The 11,555-nt window shown below is 32.4% G+C and overlaps 1 long non-coding RNA gene across 15 annotated transcripts; it reads right to left on the bottom strand.

Moving 5' to 3' along the window:
* Positions 1-1,852: 1,852 nt before the first annotated feature.
* Positions 1,853-10,733, bottom strand: LOC107843498. 15 transcript variants are annotated; one of them, XR_007051617.1, is made up of 10 exons: positions 8,517-10,733; positions 8,213-8,303; positions 8,065-8,136; positions 7,937-7,989; positions 7,415-7,735; positions 6,797-6,837; positions 4,670-4,820; positions 4,273-4,438; positions 3,375-3,491; positions 2,212-2,815 (listed from the first exon to the last, which is right to left on the bottom strand). It is a non-coding gene; the product is annotated as an uncharacterized LOC107843498 (long non-coding RNA). The 15 variants fall into 15 exon arrangements; XR_007051612.1 differs by lacking the exon at positions 2,212-2,815 and having other exon boundaries at positions 3,181-3,491; XR_007051614.1 differs by lacking the exon at positions 2,212-2,815 and having other exon boundaries at positions 3,181-3,491; positions 7,415-7,730.
* Between the last annotated feature and the right edge of the window lie 822 nt (positions 10,734-11,555).

Here is an 11,555-nt window from a genome sequence, read left to right as displayed (position 1 = left end):
TGATAAGTCATCACACTTGTGATTATTTGTCACAAATGCCATCACTGGGGGTGGAAATCTGCCTAACGCTGACGACATTGGTGACAAGTCGTCACACTTGTGACGACTTATCACCAAATGTCGTCACTCAGTTTTCCAGCCTGATATGCTAGAGTAAAATGGGCATAACTCTTTGCTCCGATATCAGATTTAGGTGAAATTGATATCGTTAGAAAGATAATTTGAAGAGATTTAATTTGATATATAGTATAAACCCATTTCATCATATAAAAGGAGTTATGGTCAATTGAAGTCGACTAAAGTATCAACGCTCACTGAAACTCGAACGATAGGAAAGCTTTCAACTTGACTTTGAGTTAGGGGATCTCTATGATCTCAATTCATGCTCAAATAGGTTCCCATACTACATAATACATTAATATATCAAATTTACATAGGATTTATGGCTTTTGGAACATCTACACGTAGAAAAAATGATTTTCGTTCTAGCCCAAAATGCGGGGTGTTACACCAGATTTATTTATCACAATGACATTTAATACAGATTGGCCAGAGATTCACGAAAATTTGATAGAAGGAAAACTTGCTCAAGACAAACCTGACTTGGCGACTAAAGTTTTCAGATCAAAGTTACAAGAATTAAAAGATCAAATCTTCAAGAAAAAAATATTTGGGCCTGTTGCAGCATATGTTTATGTCATTGAATTCCAAAAAAGAGGCCTACCACACATTCACCTTTTTATTAATACTAGAACAAGGATACAAGTTGACATCACCAGATGATTATGACAAGTTTATTTCCACTGAACTTCCCGACAAAGGAGAATTTTCAATTTTGCATGACTTGGTTATCAAACATATGATGCATGGCCCATGTGGAAAACAATATCCAAAAAATTCATGCATGATGGATGGTCAGTGTAAGAGTCATTATCCTTAACCATTTACTAATAAATAAATACAAGGAAAGGATAGTTATCCTATTTACAAGAGGCGAAATGATGGAAAAAAAGAAAAAGTTTGAGGCATGACAATGAATAATAAATGGGTTATTCCTTATAATTCTTATTTACTAAGTAGATATAATTGTCAATCAATGTTGAGTCTTGTGCAGGGGTAAAAGAAATAAAGTATCTTTACAATTATATATACAAAGGACATAATAGGTGCGTTGTTTATATCGAATCAGATGATTGAGAAAAAAGTCGTTAATGAAATTAAGAGTTTTCAAGATGCACGTTGGCTTGCTGCACCAGAAGCGCTATGGAGAATTTATAAATTTGATCTTAGTGAAATGCAGCCTCCGGTCATTAACCTTCAACTACATCTTCCAAATAAATAAACAGGTAAACAATTAGGCTTCCTTAAGCTATATGAATTCTACATCTTTACCCTTTAGATAAAAAAGTCATAAAATTCAAATTGTAATAATCTATTTTAAGCTATGAATTTATCATGAAAAGAAATACATAAAGTTATTTTGTACGAAATATTCTGTTAACCTTTTTAATATTGTCTGTTCACATTGTAGTGTGCTATTGGAGCAACCAAAATTTGAAAAACGTTGTTACCTAGGAATATGCCTCAAAAACCATGCTTGCCGATTATTTTCACAAATGTTCAATAGACAATGAAGCCCGTAAATACATATACAAGGAATTTTCAGAGTATTATGTTTGGAATGCTCAAGGTAAGCTTTGGATGCAAAGAAAAACAAGATCAGTAATTGGTCGAATTGCTATTGGTAAGAAATTCAACATGACCACTCTTAATATTTGTAAATAGTCAAATATCATTTATTTGTTCTTTCTTCTTTAATTTATAGCTAATCCAGCAGAACGCGAAAGGTATTATTAGAGATTATTATTGAATCACGTACGAGGACCAACTTTGTTTCAATACTTGCTAACTGTTAATGAAAGGTTGTGTGACACATTCAAAGAAGCTACAAAAGAAAGAGGTTGACTCGAGTCGGATAATAGCATTTCTGAATGCTTACGTGAAGCGGTCGTCTTCAAAATGCCATCGGCTCTTAGAAATTTATTTACAACAATATTGGTTCATTGTAATTCGATAAATGTTAGAAAGCTCTGGGATACATATTATGATGACATGTCAGAAGATTTTAAGAGAATACACGAAAATTCTCCTACGGCTCAACTTCAATGCACACTGAAAAGCATAAACCATTTCTTAGAGAGCATGGGAAAGAGAATTGAAAATTATGACATACCTGAACTTGAACAAAGAGTAGATGATGGAATTATATCAAAATGCAAAGAAATACTAGAAGAGGAGTCTATAGTAGTGCCTTCAGAAGATTTGGAATCACAAACAAAGCTAAATCCTGAACAAGAGCAAGCATTCAAGATTATATTGGAAAGGTTAGAATCTGGCCAATCGGGATTATTCTTTGTCGATAGACCCGGAGGTACCCAAAAAACATTCCTATATCAAACATTACTTGCAAATATCAGATCGAGGAGCATGATAGCATTAGCAACGAAAACAAGTGGTGTAGCAGCAGCTCTTTTATCGGGAGGTGTTATGGATTATTCTAGATTTGAGATAATGCTTCAGACAAATGATACAACAGTAACACGTATGTCAAAGCAAAGTGGTGGAGCTAAATTGAATAAAAAATCCAAGTTGATTATCTGGGACCAAGCGCCTATGGCCAGTCGTTGGACAATTGAAACGGTTGATAGGAGCTTCAGAGATATACTGGACATTAACGAACCCTTTGGTGGAAAAGTAATGGTTTTCAGAGGTGATTTTCGTCAGGTACTGCCAGTAAGTCCAAAATTTACAAGCGCTGAAATGGTAAATGCAAGTTTGGTAAAGTCGTACTTGTGGCATTGAATGGAAAAGATTAAACTAACAAGAAATATGAGGGCCAGAACAGATGCATCATTCAGTGAATTCTTACTACGCATAGGTAACGGCGAGAAGCCTACAATAAGAGATGATTTAGTATTACTCCAAGACAATTTGTTATTGAAACTAAGAGTGATAGCACTGGTTCAGATGCCTTAATAGAGCAAATATTTCCATCATTGACTGAAAATGCAAGTTCTGCAAAATACATGACTGAACGGGCTATCTTGGCTAGCAGAAATGAGTACGTCAACCAACTAAATGAAATGTTAATTTCCAGATTTCCTGGTGAAACCAGAACGATAGTTTCAACTCTGCAGAGGATGATATAAATAACTACTCTCAAGAAGATTACATAAATACTCTAACACTAAACGGTCTGCCTCCCCACAGGTATGTTCTTACATATTTACTAATATGAGATTATGTTTGAGAATCAAATGTGTATGTAAGGGTCATAGAATCAATTACAAAGAGAGGGATACAGTAAATCTTACTGTTAGTTATGAAGTTAAGCTACACTTTTATGCATGACGAACAAAATACTGGTTCCAATACTGTCTTCGAGACCCATGCAACTTAAGTCTTTCCTTTGGATTCTTGCCAGATCTTAACTGCAGCAAATCAGTAACTCGTGTAAGTTTAGAAAATATCTACAGCATAGTGACCACTCAATACTAAACAAATACAATTCTAGGTCACTAAATATATTTGTACATTTCAAAAATGATCAATGTCATCATTCCAAATTTATCAACCTACATTAGATCTGGATCATCTTCATAATCATAGTCTGCTTCACTTAAATGTCTCATTCTCTTTGCATCACTTGCCGAGAATTGATACACTGGATGGTAGAATATGTGGCAGGCATTATTACTAGCAAATCTATATTTCAAACAACATTTTCAATTCAAAACTTAAGCAGCTGATTATCTCACTACTAATACCTTAAGGGACAAGAGATTATCCAAATTTGTGATTTTTACATTGCTCCCCTGAAGGGGGCCCAACATAATACAATATTCCAGTACACCAGCACTGGTAAAGTACCTGGTACATCCAATATAATATTTCCAACTTTCAAGAAACTATACTTACCAGATAGCTTGAAAATTGATATCCAAACTACTATCCCCTTTATCCCCTTACTCTCTATTTTTTTTAAGCAAATTCTTACAAACTTTATCTCTCTATCAATCACTATTTTTCTAACTGTATAAAAGGATCACCAACTCTCGACTCAAAGAAATATAACAAAAACAACATAACAACACGATAAATAAATAGAAACAGAAACAACACATTTATATACAAATTAAGATGCTACACTTCAAAATTGAATTAAGAAGGTAGTGAAATATTGTTGGAAAAAGTATAGTGACATTCTTTTACCTGGCCACCGATTTGTTTTGCAAAGCTTGAACCAGATTAAGGTGTCATTCCATGATCACAATCCATTAACAGTAGTTTCTCAGTTATATAACAAAGCAAACACTAATGCCCTTTGCCATGAACAGCACAAGAAGAATAGCATCTACTTGATATCGACACGACCTTCCTGTATTAATAGATAGATCACCAAACATACAAATATGATAATTAAAAGTCCTTACACATGCCAAGTTTTAGTAATCCAAATTTTTGAATATTCTCATCAATATTACAAATAAAGTAAACAATTTAAAGGCATGTCCGCTGTTTTAGGAATTTCCTTAGTAAATACATAGTAAAGGATGCCAGTTTATCCGGATGATGAGCTCATTTCCCATTATTTTAATGTCACACTTACCCCTGTGGTAGATAGATCATCTCTCTCTGTATGTCCTTCACATATCCAGTCATATTGGCATTCCAAAACTTTATGATTAGAACCTTTGAAAATTTTGTTTAGCCACCCCATTAGGTAAAATGCTACTGCTCATGATCAGCAATGCTTATACCTGCAGAAAAAAACTAATCTTTTCGGTCAAATCTAATCGATTTTTTCTATTTTATTTTTGCAGCATTTGGAGATTCACACAAGTATAATCTTTTGAAAAAATTTTGTTAGTTTATGGCTCCTTATTTACTCCAGAAACATGTTACTATGTATTTGATTTCAACTTATGATTATAAACCTTCAATCATCATTGGATATCTTTCTTAAGTGAAATTTTTTATTAAAGTATCTTTTACGTATATGCAGATTGGTGCTGAAAAAAATGTGCCTATCATGTTATTGAGAAATTTAGATGCTTCCAATGGTTTGTGCAATGGAACGAGAATGATATACAGAGGGTTTGACAAAAATGTCATACATGTAGAAATAATGATGGGCCAAAATGCTTTCAAGCATGTGTTTATCGCACGAATCTAGCTATCACCTCCCAAAAATGAAGGTTACCCATTCAAATTTATTGAAAAACAACTTCCCATGCGACTGTGCTTTTCGATGACGATAAACAAAGCAAAAGGCAAATAATACCAACTGTTGGACTGTACTTGCCGCAACATGTTTTGTCACATGGACAACTGTACATTGCACTCTCAAGGGAAATATCAATGTCAACGACTAAAATTTTGGTTATGACACAGCAACCAAAGCGACAAAAAGGAACATACAGCAAAAACATCATCTACAAATAGATATTAGGTGAGATACAACACATATGATTACCTGATATAAAAAATAAATTAGTCTTTCAAGTATGTAATATGAGACTAACTTTAAATGTTCGTGTTTGCAGGTTCTGAAGATACGCAATTACTTTAGATTCAACTATTGTCCAAGTCATTGCATTTCATTTACTTTCACAGACATTTACATGGACTAATTTGTTTTATTCTGATATATGTACTTTAAGTTCTTGATGTGTGTATTTTGGACAGAAAGATATAATCAGGGGAAAAGAATAAGTCCATCTTATTTATATTCTTGAAATAGAAGGTTCGATTTTAAAGGTTCATAAAATTACTTCTTTTAACCAAACAGGCTTAAGATTTTAAAGATCGAGATTTGGTCCTTCACAGTCAACTTTTATCCAACACATTTTATCATTTTCTCAACATGCTCTATCAAAAGAACGGTAAATGAAATGAGGCATTGATTAGATCCATATACTCTTTCCACTATAGCACATCGAACTTTTAAATTTTCTAATTGGATATAGCCATTTTAACACAGCTTAGACGATAAAAAGATAAAAAAAATGTAAATGGCCAAAATGGAAGAACATAGTGGATGAGGCAAAAAGCCAAAGAAGAAGATTTTAGACACACACCTCCAACTGCAAATTCTTCAACTCAATTCAACTTTGACATGGAAACCCGACGAAGTGAAAATATAGAAGGGAGATGAAAAAGTCCTACACTTAAAAGCAATTCTTTTCATTTGTACAGGACACTTGGATAGGTGTAGATAAAAAGAATTTAACCGACACAGCTTAGAAAGGAATGCATTGTGATTGGAATGGTGACTCTGGAAGCAATTCTACCTAGCAAAATGTGACTGGTTAACAAGTCTGCGCATCTGCACGGTGGGTATCTTTGCATTGTTTGATGCTAGCTTTTGTATCAGGTAATCAAAAACATCAAACAAATAAATTTTTTGCAAAATTTATATGAATTACCTACCAGTTTTTGTTCAACTTGACGAGACACGTCTTTTTAAGTAATACAAGAAAAGATCAAAGAAGGATAATCAAGTACTTCGTAATTCCAAATCATTTAGTGCTTGAACTCTTTCACATCCCGATTTTGTGCATGAAAACATTCTCCTATTAAATCTTTAATATATTTTTTCCTCCATAATTTTGGATAACTTCCAAAAAAGCAAAAAATGTGGATGTGTAAGCATAGTAACTTCAAAGATTAAACTACAAAGCAAAACTAACGGAAATATTTAACTACTGTTGCATGACAGAAAAGAAAAGCTAACCTATTTTGAGAATGCATCTATCTCAGGTGAAGGCAGCTGATCTGCAGCAACATGAATAAAAGTTCGAATCACGATTCAAGTATTCAATTGTCATTTGTCAAGGGAACTAACAATGCAATCACAATGAATATCTACCACAAATAATTTTTCAGTTTGTGTGTAAGTGTATGAAATAAGATCAGAAAAAGAAAAAAGTCAAAGGAAGAAAAAATATGTCGGAAGGTGCAGAAAGAGGAAAACAAACAAGCAAAGGATTAGTAAATGTCATTAACTTAAGGTCCAAGGAAGAGGATGAAATTCCAAAGAAGAGCCTTACTATCATTCAAAAGTGCACAAAAGAAAAGAAAGAGCAGCACAAATATTCTTTATGGCCTTGAAGGGTGATACCTTATAAAAGGTCAAAAGGGCACAAAAAAGTACTCGTGTCAAAATTACTTCTAATGAATCTTTGAATTACTAGAAATTATCTATGTACAGTATAGTATGGATATCTTTTATATATATAGGAAGTGGCATTGTCCTTTTATGTTTCTTTTTTTGTCCTTAGTTCGTGAATCATAATGGGTGCCACAGTGCATAAATACATCAAACATAATTTATCAATGACTAAAGTCTAACCTTCTGATTAATATCCCTAGAAAGTTCAAGCGCCTTTAGACGAGCCTCACCAGCAGGAACGAAGTAATTGACACTCCTTGCATGACCAAATGGAATTGTTGAGGGGGTACCACGAGAGAGAGACAAAGAGAGACACGGAGGAGAAGGAGAAGGGGCTTGGGAAAAACAAGGAGCCCCGTCCACTTGACAAGTGAGCTCTGACAAGTCATGCTTATACCTATTGATCCAACATCTTTCCCACTTATCTTTCGGCCAGTAAATATTAAATCTTTTGCAATTTATTTCCCAACCAATCTAGGAAGCAGTTTTGTACCTCCTGCTCTATAAAATATAGGTATTGAATAAGAAGCTAGCTTTAATAAAACATCTTAGTATACAGAATATTTAAAGAAACTTCCAAAGTTTCAAACTTATGAATGGTAAAAGTGCTGAAGTGACTTCAAGATAATGGAATATCAGCTAAAAGGAAGCGGGATCCAGGGAAGGGACAAACCTCAAGGTTTTATTTATATGAAACCTTACCCTGTATTTCTGTAAGAGGCTGTTAGTGGAAATATCCAGCTGATCTGATAAAACTAAAACATAACACATCCTTCACCAAATTTATAGATTTTGTATAAGTAAACATATAATGTGTAATTGAGGCATACCCTAGTATTATAGCAAGTCCTATTTCAGGTAAACCCAACACTGCATCTTCACCTAAGTAATGCATCATCAAACTAGAGAGAAAAAAATCAAACTAGAGAGAAAGAAAGACAAATTATGGTATAAACTCAGAAGTGCAGAAGAACGTACCACATATCCAGATATCACAAAACATTGCCATTTCAAGTCCCCCACCCAATGTTATACCCTCAATGGCAGCAATTGTAGGGATATAAAGAGCCTGAGTAAAAGAATATTTAAACAAAAAGAGAAACGAAAAGAAGAAGATATATACAACTGGCCCATTTTATGATTGTTAAAGTAATATGTTTGGAAGGAGAAATGAGATACAGTATGATGTCATGAACCCAAAAAAGAAAAAGAACTTCTTCTTGAGCTTTAAGACTTTGTGATTTTTCATATATTAAAAGAAACAGCATCACAAGTCACATACCTCCAAAAACAAAAATGTTGATCGCAAAGTGCTTATAAAATCCAGGACTTTTGATGGAATCATAGTTTTTCGTTCCTACATAGTGAATGACAATCAATTGAATTAGCTATCATTAAGTACAAAACACAGTATGAATAAAAAATAGTAGAAAATGCTACTGACTGCATAAATCGACATCTGATATCAAAAATATCAACTTATTCCATCATATGACAAACCAATCCTAAATTTGATCCCCACAAAGATGTTATAAGCCCCACAGAGGATGCACTTGCAAAGTTCGAGAGATTAAATAATAGAGAAACTTATCAACATTGAAAGCTGCATGTTTGGCAGATGTCTCCTAGCTTGTAACTTTTTATTGTTTTTCTTATCAACATTTCATGCTATAAAAATAAGCAAAAAGTTGTATGTTCGGCAAACGTTTCCCAGCTTATGATTTTTTATTGTTTTTATTATCAACGTGTCATGCTATACAAATAAGTGAAAGATGTATGTTTGGTTGATGTCTCCTAGCTTGTGACTTTTTATTGTTTTTCTTATCATCATGTAAGACTATACAAATAAGAAATCTTTTAAAGAGCAATAACACTACAGAGACAACCCATAAAAAGAGCTAACATGAAATGAGAAAACAAATAAAACTTTCTCCTGGCTAATAAACATTGATACTAGAAAAGGGTCCTCTAACATCATATAACATTTCCCTTAAACCTAACAGGATAAAATATTATATAACATCGTCTTAACTACTTTCATAAATAATAATTAAAGTCAATTCAAGGTAACAACGCCAATCTCCATATCTATCAACAACAATAATTGAGGGCTCCACCCACATGGTCTAATTCATATCCACTGAATACATACCTCAAAAAAATTCCAAATATCTATTGTTATTCAAGAACAAAATTTGTTTGGCATCTGTCTAATTGAACATTGTCCTATCTGTATCCATCTAACTATACACAACACACACTATATTACAAATGAAACATCAAACACTAAAGTAGTGAAGAGCTATGAACAACAGACTTCCATTGGTACTAGTTATGCCAATTTATATGGGTTCAGAGTTTGGGATGGAATCGAGATTTTAAATTTATGAGTTCTAAATTTTAAACAACGAATTCAAGTACTACTAATTAGATTCTAAATTTAGTATACAAACATACTGTTTGATCAAAATGTTGTTAGATTTGACGATCTTCCTCAATTTTTCGAAAATAATAACAATAGTAACTCAAAAATGACAAACCAAATCACAATATTTCTATTTACCTGCTTTTATTTTTATTCCATACCTCAAATTCAACTATCTCAGTTGATATGCAAACATCAGGATATTCAAAATTGTCAACATTAAGCATACCGGACACATATTATATGTAAAACTCAAAAAAATCACACCTCAGACAAGAAATTAAATCAGAATGGCTTTAAAAAAATGAAATCTTCGAACATGCAAAGCAAAAAGAGGAACAAAAATCAAAAGTAGGAACATATAATGCAACAGTGGTTTTAAGAGAATCAAAACAAACAAAATGTAATTGAAAAAATCAAACATTCAAACGATTTAAAGACTAAAAAAATAAAGGAAACAGGGAAAGAAGATGAAATTAGACGCAAAACTTGACATATCGTTGTTCAATTGATGCAGTAGGAACATACTCTTCAAGTAAATGTTCAATTTTAAGCTTCATGATTTCACCTTATTCATCAATTTTTTGCTAAAATAATATGTAGTATCATAATAGAGAGAGAGGAATATGTGAGGAAGGAGAGAATGCTCAAACATTAGCCATGGCAGATATGCAAAATACCAAAGAGTGGATTAGACACACCTTTTACGAAATCAATGTTGTCAAACTTTAGTTACTGGACTCAATTTTTAGTACAAATGATGGTATTAGTTTCTTAAGAAACTCAACTCATTAAACTAGAAAAGGGAAGAAGGTAATTACAAGTTTAGAAACTTAGCTTAACAAAGGGAGAGGAGGATAGCTGATGATCCGCATAGGGTGAGAGAGAAACTAAAGCAAATCGATGTGAACTCATTAGCAATCTTGGCGGAGAAGACGATCTATGGCTGCTTCACTTTCCAAAATAAATTCTAAACCATGGTTATCAGATATTTTTTGTTGCATATGTTCGTTGGATCCAGGTCAGGTCACTTTTAGGCCTGACCCATTTATTTTAATTTGTATTGAACTTTTTTCTTTTAATAAAATGGGCTATAGCCCGATTTAGTTTTAAAAAATACTAATATTTTTACTTTCCTAATTTATTTTTATTTTTTTTGTACTTTTCAAATTATTGGACCCTTTTAAGTTTGGGCCATAATTTTTACCATTTTACTCTTCAATATACTTGTTTACATACATAAAATTTTAAAATTTTATATAAATTTAACTCACTATTGATCAATTCATATAAACTATATTTTAAATGAGTACAAAATTAAAAATTTAATTATTACGATTTATGATTAAATTAAATTATATATTTTATGTTATTATAAACTATTTCATTATAATTATATTTTACGTAAAGTATAAATATATAAATGCCTAAGAATAAAAATAAATCTTCGTAGAAATAGCGTTAATTTAAAAGTAGAAAATAAGTAAGTATGATGACAAAATTCAGCTTTAATCAACTACATTTTTTATCTTGAAAATTTTGCGTGGTTTTCTTAACGTTTTTATATTTAATAAAACAACACATGCACAATTAATAAATTTTTGACATATATTTTTTCTAAAAAAAAATTGATACACGTGCAATGCATGTACACTATTCTAGTTAACTTAATTACCTAAAACACCCAAAACATTCACTAAATCATCAAAATTTATTCAGAACCTCAAGAAAATAATTCAAATATGTATATTAACTAAAAAGTACATTTCAGACCTATTAAAAATATTACGACACTAATCTGAGATCTTCTCGATCAAAGGTTGACTATGATCGGGCTTACTTTGTCAAATTTAAGAACCAAGTTAATGACTTAAATTGCCTCTGAACACCTCAAGA

Source organism: Capsicum annuum, unplaced genomic scaffold (genome assembly GCF_002878395.1).
Source record: "Capsicum annuum cultivar UCD-10X-F1 unplaced genomic scaffold, UCD10Xv1.1 ctg80886, whole genome shotgun sequence".
NCBI classification, from domain to species: domain Eukaryota; kingdom Viridiplantae; phylum Streptophyta; class Magnoliopsida; order Solanales; family Solanaceae; genus Capsicum; species Capsicum annuum.
This window is presented reverse-complemented; position numbering and strand designations above follow the sequence as displayed.